Genomic DNA, 12,768 nt, shown 5'->3' with positions numbered 1-12,768 from the left:
ACCGGGGAAGTTAGGTAAGGTAAGGTAAGGTAAGGTTAGATTAGGTTAGGTTAGGTTAGGTTAGGTCTGTTCTTCATACCCACAAATGTTAAGTAGCGTTTATTTTAAAGATATCAAATTTTTAACATTTCCACAAACTACAAGTGTCCACTATAATATAACAATGAAAATCCGGCGTTTTTATAATTGTTTTTAATAAATTTCGCTCACGGTTTAGTCCTATATAATTACCCAGATTTTTTACCATTATCAATAGTATTATTTTTTGGTAAAGGTGTAGAAAAGGGTGACCACCAGAAGGAATTGGTTGAAAATTATTCTACACTAATATGATATTAAACAAAATGGAAACGACAATGCATGGAACCTAATAGAACCTGACCTAACATACCTAACCTATGGGTTTGTTAGGTCAGGTTCTATGCTTTATTGTGTTAATTTATGTGTTAAACAACTTACCTTGATATTGAGGTTAATATACATCAGCAATGGCGAGGAGGAAGCCGTGGAAGTGTTAACTATCATTTAGGAAACGTCTCTTGAAGCGAGATGAACAACAAAATTGGCGCCGGGAGGAGAATTGTGAAGCGGTATAGAATAAATTAAAAATTTCAAAAAAATATTTAGTTATACCCTGTAATAGAAAGTTGTCATTTCTTTTAATATACTTAAAATCATCAAAACTATAAGTATAGCACTAATCAAGAAAATCAGCAACAACTTCTGGTGGTCACCCTTTTCTACACCTTTACTGTATTTTTTTAATAAGGAATCTATTTTCTTCTATGGCATTTCCTGGGCAAATGCACAGTTTGTGTCAGGTTAGGTTTGGTTTGGGTAGTAGGTTAGTCTATTTTGGCATGATAAATAATTATTCTATTGAATTTTGGTGTTTTTTAGTAGATTCTGAATGTTTTTTGTGGAAATGAGCCTTTTTGGGGGTTTGATTCCTCATTAAAATTGGAAAATTAAAAAAAGTCGCATTCCCGCAAGAAAATACGTTCAGAATCGACTAAAAAACAAAAAATTTGCCAGAAAAATTATTTATCATGCCAAAATAGGCTAACCTATTACCATGTACCTACTACCTTACCCTAACCTAACCTAACCAAAATACACCAGAAAAATATCCTATACCAATTGGGAAAATTGGGATAAAACAAATTTTAATTAATAGTGAGCTGAGTGAAGGTTTATACCACAAATAATTTTTGGAATTGAACCAAATTTCTGGAGATAATATTTATATGATACTGAACACAAAAGTGGAGGTTATCCTCTTCGCCACTGATTGGCTCGTTAGCTGCTTGGACGGTTGGTCACGTCTCTGTTACTCACTGTTGGCTAGTACTGGGCATGCACTGGCTCCTGAACATATCGGAACCTGCTCCAGTGTTGGTTAAGTCTGGCCTTGAATGAGCTCAAACTCGGTGCCGCCACAACACTCTGGCAGATTGTTCCAAGAGTTCACAATTCTCACTCCCAAAAAGTTTGCCCTCAGTTTTCTGGCTTCTTCAACCTTGAGCTGTGACCCCTTGTGGGGTGGATGTTTGCCAGCTCCAGGTATGTACATTTGACTGAGAAGGTCGCCCCTTGCCTGTCTGTAGTATAAGCTAGGTAGTTGCAGGCATCCTAATCTCTCAGGGTAACTGAGTTTCCATAGTGCAGGCACCGGTCTGGTGGCTCTCCTTTGGACATTTTCGATCGATTGACAGTCTTTAGCATGCCTCTAGACGGGGAAGCACCTCACTCTTGATGATCATGACAAGCGATGGGCCATCCAGATATCTAAATGACTCTCTTATAAGACCTACTAGTTTCATTGCCTGTTTCACCTTCTTTTCACAATGGCCCGAGAGCTTAAGTCCATTGTCGACATGCACACCCAGGTCCTTTTCACATTTGGTCTTGATTAATGCAGTCTCTTCAGTCCGAGCATACTCTCAGGTCCACAAAAAACGCACAATTACACCAATGCCACTTTAAGAAAATTGCTTTCATTAGTACCAGATATTAAAATAAGTACTTTCTGTTTGATATGCCAGAGGGTCTGGATAGAAAGTTCTTTAAAAAAAAAAGAAAAAAAATTTAAGTTGTTTCTTAATGGCCTACACACAAGTCAGCTGCTGGAACATCTACAAAAAATAAGCATCTTTACTCCTCTTTACAACATTTTCCCATGTTGCTAACACAGCATATACTGTAACTCAGCTTGTGATGATATAAAATTTATCAATCAAAGTCCAGTTTTGGTGTCATTAGTACCTTGTTCTGTGTACTGCCTTATAAGGATCCTATACCCTGCCACTTGGCACAACTGAACCGTCACAATATACATGCAATGTGTTTATATTATGTAAATTACTACTCCCAGGGTGGATCCTTACAATTTTTTCAAACAGCTGTACACTAGTTTGTCAGATTATGTTTTTTAATTGTTAATTAATCCTTTCATGTATCCTCTCCTATCTTGCCTAGCCTCCAGAAGGTCCTTTCATTTTTTAAGCCAACATTTATTTCTTGTAGAAGTTTGCCCCCACTATTCTCTCTCATTAATCAAATTGTTGCAACTGTATTAATATCATTGACCCTGTGTGAAATATTCTGTAACCCTAGCTCCATTTTTATTATCGCAATCATTAAATTTTTTTGACTTCCTAAAATTATTCTCATCGCTTCGTTTTGCAGGATATCAAGTTTCTGTAGCCTTCCTTCACCAATACAAGAAAGGACAGGTGCTGCCATGGTCGGCTGCAGGATTTTTCCAGGGGGGATGCAAGAAAGCAAGACAAGACCTGACATATCAGTTTATTCAAAACAGGTACATACACTTGTATTCATCCATATATAAGTATGATAAAGTATTATAGTTACTTTCCAGTAATGTATAATCAGCAATATCTCTTATCAGTGTTATCACCAAATTATTAATTACTGAAATTATCATAGGGTTGACCTCAAGCATTAAAAACTAAAGAAAATAATTAATTTTATATCATTAATCATGAAAATCTAGGGATGACTGTCACGTTGGTGACTTGCTTAGAACATTAGCAGGCATTCAGTTTATACTATTTATCGAAGCCATGTCTTGATACGTTGCAGCCAAACTTCAACCTAGCAATTTAGAATAATTTGAGGTGTATGAAATGATAAAAATGTCTATTGAACAAATCAAGGAAATTCATAGTGATATGAAAGATTACCTTAGTATGTGGTTGACCAAGGTTGATGGAGAGTAGTTTTGCTGTGTGATACAGTATATTTTTACCTTTGAGGGTCTTGACAGTGAGTAATTTTGCTGTACGATATATATTATACCTTGAGGGTTTTGACGGTGAGGAGTTCTGCTGTGTGATGTATATTTTTACCTTTGAGGTTCTTAGCTCTGCACTTTTAAAGATCTGTGAAAATTTAATCAACCAACACTTGACTAAATTGTTGTAAATTAGGTTCAGTAGCTTTGGTTGGGTTGGTATATTTTGTCTGTTTTCAAGAACTGCTTGATACCACAGCTATCATCAGGGAAAAGGCCTATGATGATGATGACTATCAATTATCAAATACTGTGATGTTTTGACTTCCAATTTCTTCACAGTATCAACTTCATGTGAATCACCAGACAACAGAGAGCAGCAGTGACCCTTGTACTGCTGTCACAATCACCGCTCAGCGTTCTGAAGAGAATGTGGTGCTGGGAGACCCAACAAGAACCTTCTTGCACGCTCCAGTAGGGTCTTCAGTGGTACTGGCCTTGAATTTAAATCGTAAGTATAGTATAGTACCTTCCTAAAACAAACTGTTCTTGCCAAAAAGAAATGAAATGTAACAAATGCAAATTGAGTACAGTACAATACATACTTAAGGCTATATTCTGTCTGCTTTGGTAGAGTGTTATTTTATGGTATTCCCCTTCCTGGATATTAGATCATAAAAAATGTTTAGCTTATGTTTAATTATGTATACTGTATTTAATTCTGTATAAGAATCCTAGAGTTTAATTTTAAGTAACTTAAGCTATAATTTCACCACCTATCAGCGTGCAGTAATATCTCCATTAGCCAGAATCCCTCAAACCCGGAACACTCCAATAGCCGGAATTTAAGTTTTCTTGGAAAATCATTCCCAAAGCCAGAATTTTCCAGAAAATTATGGCTTTGGGAACAATTTTTTGAGGGGCACATTTTCTGGAAAATACCACGAAAATTTTCCTGGTACCCGTAAAATTTCGGGAAAGGGGAAGTTTTTCCGGGTTTCAGAGATAATGTAATGCACAATTTGTTGAACTGTCAAGAATATTTTTGTTACTCGGAAAATTTCAGGGATGGGGATTTTTTTTTCCCCAGCTTTGAGAGTCGTCTTGTTACACGGAAATCTCTCATTCCCGGAAGTGTTCTGCACCAATTGTTCAAGCTAATGAAGATATCACTTTACTAGTCATTCAGGCAGTTGGTCTGTTCTTTGTTGGTACTTACTTTGTTATGACATTGTTCAGTGTTAGTACTGGAGAAAACCTGCCATGTTTGGTAGTGTCACACTGGATAACACCCTTCCCACATACTGTATGTCAGAGGTCAGGACTCAAACACAGGACACAGTGGGTGAGAGATATGTGTGTTATCACTGTAGGTAATTGAGTTTTGTTCAGTGGATGAAATAGTAGTCTAAAGCCTTTGATTGAAATGATTTAAACTTATAATTAAAATGACTTAATCTCAGGAGTAAAATGACTTAGCCCCAGAATTAAGACATTTATTTACTGAAAGGAATAAATTATTATATTCAAGAGGATAAGTTAGCATTAAGGGTTTTAAATCATCTTACTCAAGGGGTTAAATCATCATACTCAAGATGTGAAGTTATCATACTCAGGGATTAAATCATTATAATGTCAAGGCTTTACTCTAGTGGTCAGCATCATACTGAAGGGTCATACTTGCATCAACACAAAATAAGTAAGCATAATAACATACTTAAGTACAGTATATTATGCGTTTTATTTTAGCTATGGACTGTAGTATCCCTGAAGAGGCTGAACGAGGGTCCCTTTTGTAGAGAAAGGAGGGGTGAAAGAAGATTAGAGGTGGGGGAAGGAAGTTATAGTGCGGAAATTGAAGAAGTTTAGGAGGAGGTAAGAGAGAGCAGGCTGACCGCCTAGCTCAGCTAATAGTGTGTTAAGGTTGTGTCATGGGTTAGTTATTGTCTGTCGGTACAGGCACTAGACATCCTACGAGGGTCCCTTATGCTGTTGGGTGGGAGGGTTGGGTGGGTGGATGGTAGGGAGAGTTGGGTGGGTTGGTGGGAGGGAGGGCTGGGTGGGATGCACTGTCGGGTGGTAGGAAGGGTGTATGGGTGGGAGGGAAGGTGTATTCATGGAAGTGAGTGTGTGTGTGTGGATGGGAAGAAGTCCTATTCACATACCCTTCCACCCATCCACACACCCTTCCTCCCATCAACACACACTTCCTTCCATCCACACACCCTTCCTCCCATCCACACATTCTTCCTCCCATCCACACAACCTTCCTCCCATCCACACACCCTTCCTCCCATCCACACACCCTTCCTCCCATCCACACACCCTTCCTCCCATCCACACACCCTTCCACCCATCCACACACCCTTCCACCCATCCACACACCCTTCCACCCATCCACACACCCTTCCACCCATCCACACACACTTCTTCCCATCCATTCACACATTCTTCCTTCCATCCACACACTCCTCCCATCCACACACCCTTCCTCCCATCCACCACCCCTTCCTCCCATCCCCACACCTTCCACCTATCCACATCCACACACACTTCCTCCCATTCACACATTCATCCACACCCTTCCTCCCATACCACCCACCCACCCAACCTCCCATCCACACACCATTCCCCATCCACACACCCTTCCTCCCATCTGATTCTGTCCCTCCCACCAGGACACTCCCCCATGAACATTGTCTACCCACCTCCCATCCCACCACCCATTCCTCCCATCACACCATTTCCTCCCATCCACACCCAACCTCTTCCTCTCCATTCATTCACACACCCTGAAGGTCTTTTTAAATCTTTCAGATTGTGTGGCTGTCTGAGGTGGATGGCTGGCTGGCTCAAGTATATGGTTGACTGGTTGAGGTGAACATCTGGCAGGACAAGAACCCCACCAAACAGGTAAAGTACTTGTGACAATATGTAATGTCTTTATGTAAGGTACTTATGAGTACTTATGAACATTGTCTAAAACTCTTTGTATTCCAGGTGTGTGGCTGACTGTGGACCCACAACAAGGTGCTGCCTGGAGGTGAGTGAGGGGAAGGGGGTGTGGGTGGGTGGGAGGGGAGGTGGGGTGGGGTGGCAGGGTGGATGGAGTGAGTATGGACTGGTCCATGAAGGTCGGGCATCTGGCAGGACAAGAACCCCACCAAACAGGTAAAGTACTTGTGACAATATGTAAGGTACTTATGAGTACTTATGAACATTGTCTAAAACTCTTTGTATTCCAGGTGTGTGGCTGACTGTGGACCCACAACAAGGTGCTGCCTGGAGGTGAGTGAGGGGAAGGGGTGTGGGTGGGTGGGAGGGGAGGTGGGGTGGAGGGGGAGGGGGATGGTGGGGAGGGGTGGGTGGGAGGGGAGGGGTGGGTGGAGGGGATGGGGGATGGGTGGGTGGGAGGAGGGGTGGGGTGGACTGGTGGGTGGGAAGGGAGGGATGGGGGGAAGGGAGGGATGGGTGGGTGGGAGGGAGGGCAGGGTGGGTAGGTGGGAGGGGATGGGGTGGGTGTGAGGGTTGGATGGGTGGGTGACAGAGTTGGGTGGGTATGATGGAGGGTTAGGTGGGTTGGAGGAAGGTGTCTGCATGGAAGTGAGTGTGTGTGTGGATGGGAGGTCCTCCCATTCATACTCCCTTCCTTCCATCCATACACCCTTCCTCCCAACCACACACCATCCTTCCATCCACACACCTTCCTTCCATCCACACACCCTTCCTCCCATCCACGCACCCAACCTCCCATCCACACACCCTACCTCCCGTCCACACACCCTCCTGTCCATCCACACACCCTTCCTCTCATTCACACACCCTGAAGGTCTTTTTAAATCTTTCAGATTGTGTGGCTGTCTGAGGTGGACGGCTGGCTGGCTCAAGTATATGGTTGACTGGTTGAGTCGAACCTCTGGCAGGACAAGAACCCCACCAAACAGGTAAAGTACTTATGACAATATGTAATGTCTTTATGTAAGGTACTTATGAGTACTTATGAACATTGTCTAAAACTTTTTGTATTCCAGGTGTGTGGCTGACTGTGGACCCACAACAAGGTGCTGAAGGTAGTACAGGTAAGACTTATTTGTGTAATAGTTGTAGTAGTAACAGCACCATAGTTAGAAGTAGATACACAGTAGTAACTCCGCCTTGTTCAACTGAACATGCCGGTCCCCAGCCCGGACAAAGGAGGAGGGCTACTGCAGTGTAGTTAGTAGATACACAGTAGTAACTCCGCCTTGTTCAACTGAACATGCCTGTCCCCAGCCCGGATAAAGGAGGAGGGCTACTGCAGTGTGGTTAGTAGATACACAGTAGTAAATCCGCTTTGTTCAACTGAACATGCCTGTCCCCAGCCCTGATAAAGGAGGGCGGCTACTGCAGTGTTGGATGATCACCACTGAATAAACTCACCATTTTCCCGACCAACTTATTATACAAGGTACAGTAACTTATATTGTATCAAGACCATGTTTACTGTATTTTCTCCAAGACCAGCAATGTAGTATTTTAGCTTTTTATGGATAGTTAGTATTGAAGAAATGAGGTATTTACATGGATACTCACTACCACTTGATATCATGTTTATATTGTAGATGGAAATCTCAAAAAATAAAAAGAATTGTATATTCAAAGTATTTTTTATTTTCATTTGTATTATACATACATACGTTACAGTATGAAATAACCTAGAAATTTGATACAGGATTTACAAAAGTGGGTGGGTAGGAAAGGAGTGAGCAGGTACATGGGTGTGATATTTGCTAGTAGGTTTACACCATTCAACACCCTTCTCACATCTGTCCCAGGCTGGAGTTTGGGCGGAGGACACTGTCGAGAGCTCTACCACTGTACTTTAGTGGGGGCAAGTAGGTGGGTGTGGGGGCAGGTTGGTGGGTGTGATATTTGCTGGGTTTACACCGTTCAACACCCTTCTCACATGTCCCAGGCTGGAGTTTGGGCCCAGGACACAGTTGAGAGAGACTACCACCAACACCCACTAACTTTAGTAGGGGCAAGTAGATGGGAGTGGGGGGGGTAGGTGGGAGTGTGATATTTGCTAGGTTTACACAGTTCAACACCCTTCTCACATCTGTCCCAGGCTGGAGTTTGGGCCGAGGACAAGGTTGAAAGAGCTTACCACTGTACCACCAACACCCACTATACTTTAGGTCAAATTCAAATTATTTCATTTCAAAACCTTACAATTTTAAACATTACAGCTGGATTTCAAGGTCTTCAACTTTACATCTTGTTGCCCAGTTAATTTATAATTTGATCTATAATTAACAAGGATTTCTTTTCTAAATTTTTAGGCAAAACTGACTTCCAACAATGGGTGTGGTGTCCAGATTGTCATCATTCAGTAAGTAAAATACCCACTGTACTTTATGTATGCACACAATCAAAAACTTATCTTTACGGACATGGCCTATGAATTTAAAAATAAAAACCGACACCTGTTGTCTCGGTGAGGTTGTCAAAATCCTTCGCCCGAGGTGTCGTTGTCTAACACCATCATAAAGATGCTTTTTTGAAATGTACATCTTGTAATAGCTACACTAAATTGAGATATTACAATGCCATCTGTAGGTACAGTCCTGTTATCTTTAGTTTTGATTATGCATACCTAATAGGTCATCACATGGGCATTAGTTTGTAACAGTTCTACTTTGGTTGGCACTTGAATGTCAATTAGTGAGAAGTATGCATGGGCTATCATGTTGACATCACATAGGTTCCATGTACAGTTCATGTTACCGTCATGTTTCAAGTTCAGTTTACAAGATTATTATTATTATTATTCTACTTTTCCAAAATTGGAGTATAAAAGAGGTCAAATTTATTCAGTGTTTATTTGATTATGTATAGATATTGTATAATGAGAGCCAACTCATCCTAATCTCAATACAAGTGCCAACCATTACATAATATATTCAACTTTTTCTTAATCTATGTGGCTTGACTCGAGGCTTACTTATACATTCTTAAATATATTACTTTACTGTACTTTAAAAATTTTCTCAATTGTAGAAAAAAGTTCATGCTTAAGGTGGTACTCTTGAAGGTGTGGGCTGGAAGACAGTACAGTTGTGGGAACACCCTGTGGTCATATGGCCGTCTTGGTTTCATTTCTTGTACACCAACCACCTGCAATAAGAATTTGAATTTAGATTAGTCTTAATTAACATTAATGTAGCTCTACCAATACACAACATTTACCCCAAAATTTCTTGCATTCTATAATTACATCCTTCCATTTATCCATACACTCTAGCACCCTCCTGTAACACCTTATACTGATCACCAGCCTTACTGCTCTTATGGCTGCAGCAGTCTTCTCACAGGCATCATCCCCCAACATTCCTTCATAGAATGTTATTTTACTCTGATACTTATAACATTCACTATTAACCATTGTATGAGCACACCACCACCCACGTACGAGCGCCCCTCCACTGCCCAACGTACGAGCGCCCCTCCAATGCCCAACGTACGAGCGCCCCTCCACTGCCCAACTTTCCTTCTTCCCAACCCTTATCACAAAGCAAGTCACTCATTATCATTCTTTGTTTTTTAGGATAGCCATACAAAGACTTCGGTAACTTAACTGGAGAGGCTGAATTAACATGCGTTACATCTTGCTCAAGGTTGGTTCTGTCACTTCCTCTAGGCTGGCCTTCAAGTACATCTGTCACCTGTAATATATTTTGAGTTGTTATTTATATAGAATGAAGGTTAAACATACAATATCCTTCTACCACCTGTACTTAAAGACTCCTACTGTACACAAGTTATCAAATTTTAATAATTTACAAAAGTCAATTTTATCTAACTTGAAAATTATCTTTCTGTATTCATGATCAGTAAAAGTAAGTGGCTCATAAAATAGTTAGAATTAACGTTTTAAATATATTAGATACAAAATATGTTTTTGTATAATAGATAGTTTAGTTCTGATTTGGTTCAGTCTAGGTTAGTTATGTTTAATCTAAGTTAAGATGGTTAAATTAGTCAAGTTAGTTGAAGCCCACCCACAACTTGCTTTACTTGCTATATTTACTACTATACTACTACTAATTTTCTCTGATAACCAATAGGCATATAGTCCTGTATATTTATACTGTCACTACAACTAATATTAAGTTTGCTCTAATAACAGTCACTACAGTCAGTCCACACAGGCCTCCAGAGCCCTCCATCACACACAGACAGTCAGCCAGGCCCCACACACACACACCTCCACTACTCCATGTAGGAGCACAGTGTTGAGTGGTTTTTTGGATGACCATACTAGCTAAGATATACAAGTAACTTAACTGATGAGGCTGAAGTAAAGTGCAGCTTGTTAAATCTTGCTCAAAGTTCTGTCACTTCTCCATTGGCCTTCAAGTACATCAGCTGTCACCTGCAACATGTTTAAAGTAGAATAGACATTAAACATACAATATCCATGTACAATTAGGCCATGTACAGTACATAAGCTGTCCTTAACTGTACACAAATTATAAATCTTTAATAACTTACACAATTCTCAATTTTATCTAAATTCAAAATTAACTTTCACTTCATGATCAGTTAACATAAGTGGATAATAAAATAGTTTAAATTGAAGTTCTTAAAACATTTTTTATCCAATATATTTACTGTATAATAGTTATCTTATTACCGATTTGGTTCAGTCAAGGTTACATTTAATCTAAGTTAGGCTGGTTAAGTTATGTTAGTAAAGTTAGTTGAATAAAAAAAAAACTTGCTTTTCTTACTATATTAACTACTATACTACTATTAATTTTCTCTAGTAACGAATAGGCATGTAGCCCTGTATATTTATATTGTACTATACTGTCAATACAACTAATACTAAGTTTACTCTAATATCAATCTGTCTACAGTCGGTCCTCTCAGTCCGCCACAGCCCTCCAACGCACCCCGTCAGCCAAGCCCCACACACCCTCCACTGCCCAGTGTAGGAGCACAGTGTTGAATGGTTAATGCCTGGGATGACCATACTAGCCAAGATATTTAAGTAACTTAACTGATGAGGCTGAAGTAACATGCTGCTTGTTAAATCTTGCTCAAGGTTCTGTCACTTCTCCATTGGCCTTCACGTACATCAGCTGTCACCTGCAACATGTTTAAAGCTGTAATTTATGTAGAATGAAGGTTAAACATACAATATACATCTACCACTAGAACACATGTACTTAAACTGTGTCCAACCATACACAAGTTATCACTTTCTTAATTTATACAAATCTCAATTTTATCTAACTTCAAAATTAACTTTATGAATTCATGATCAGTTCACATAAGTGACTAATAAAATACACTGAATTTATGTTTTGTTAGGTTAGTAAAGTTAGTTGAAACCCACCCACAACAACTTGCTTTAATAGCTATGTTAACTACTGTACTATTACTAATTTTCTCTAGTATGAATGTAGTCCTGCATATTTATACTGCCAATACAACTAATATTTTACTCTAATATCAGTGTCTACAGTCAGTCCCCACAGCCCCCCTACAGTGTCTACCAGGCCCCATACACAGGACACCAGTTTCCACACACACACACTGATCACCAGGTCCACACAGAGACCTATCAGGCCCCAAACAGTCAGACAGACACACACACACACACACACACACTTCACTGCCCAGTGTAGGAGCAGTGTTGAGTGGTTTATTGGATGACCATACTAGCCAAGATATACTGTTCAAGTAACTTAACTGATGAGGCTGAAGTAACATGCTGCTTGTTAAATCTTGCTCAAGGTTCTGTCACTTCTCCATTGGCCTTCACGTACATCAGCTGTCACCTGCAACATGTTTAAAGCTGTAATTTATGTAGAATGAAGGTTCAACATACAATATACATCTACCACTAGAACACATGTACTTAAACCGTGTCCAACCATACACAAGTTATCACTTTACAATAATTTACACGTCTCAATTTTATCTAACTTCAAAATTAACTTTCTGAATTCATGATCAGTTATCGTAAGTGACTGATAAAATTCACCTAATTTATGTTTTGGAATAGCTTATGATAGGTTAGGTTAGGTTAGGTTATGGTTAGTAAAGTTAGTTGAAACCCACCCACAACAACTTGCTTTAATAGCTATGTTAACTACTCTACTATTACTAATTTTCTCTAGTATGAATGTAGTCCTGCATATTTATACTGCCAATACAACTAATATTTTACTCTAATATCAGTGTCTACAGTCAGTCCCCACAGCCCCCCTACAGTGTCTACCAGGCCCCATACACAGGACACCAGTTTCCACACACACACACTGATCACTAGGTCCACACACAGACCTATCAGGCCCCAAACAGTCAGACACACACACACTTCACTGCCCAGTGTTGGAGCAGTGTTGAGTGGTTTATTGGATGACCATACTAGCCAAGATATACTGTTCAAGTAACTTAACTGATGAGGCTGAAGTAACATGCTGCTTGTTAAATCTTGCTCAAGGTTCTGTCACTTCTCC

The 12,768-nt window shown here is 40.1% G+C and overlaps 1 long non-coding RNA gene across 1 annotated transcript; it reads right to left on the bottom strand.

Annotated features, from left to right (window-relative positions):
- Positions 1–9,101: 9,101 nt before the first annotated feature.
- LOC121854366 lies at positions 9,102–12,747 on the bottom strand. Its single transcript, XR_006086538.1, has 4 exons — positions 12,709–12,747; positions 10,583–10,670; positions 9,874–9,960; positions 9,102–9,412 (listed from the first exon to the last, which is right to left on the bottom strand). It is a non-coding gene; the product is annotated as an uncharacterized LOC121854366 (long non-coding RNA).
- Between the last annotated feature and the right edge of the window lie 21 nt (positions 12,748–12,768).

The sequence above is a fragment of the Homarus americanus genome, unplaced genomic scaffold (genome assembly GCF_018991925.1).
Source record: "Homarus americanus isolate GMGI-L3 unplaced genomic scaffold, GMGI_Hamer_2.0 scaffold54443, whole genome shotgun sequence".
Taxonomy (NCBI): domain Eukaryota; kingdom Metazoa; phylum Arthropoda; class Malacostraca; order Decapoda; family Nephropidae; genus Homarus; species Homarus americanus.
Note: the sequence above shows the minus strand (reverse complement) of the source record. Positions and strands in the feature narration are given on the sequence as shown.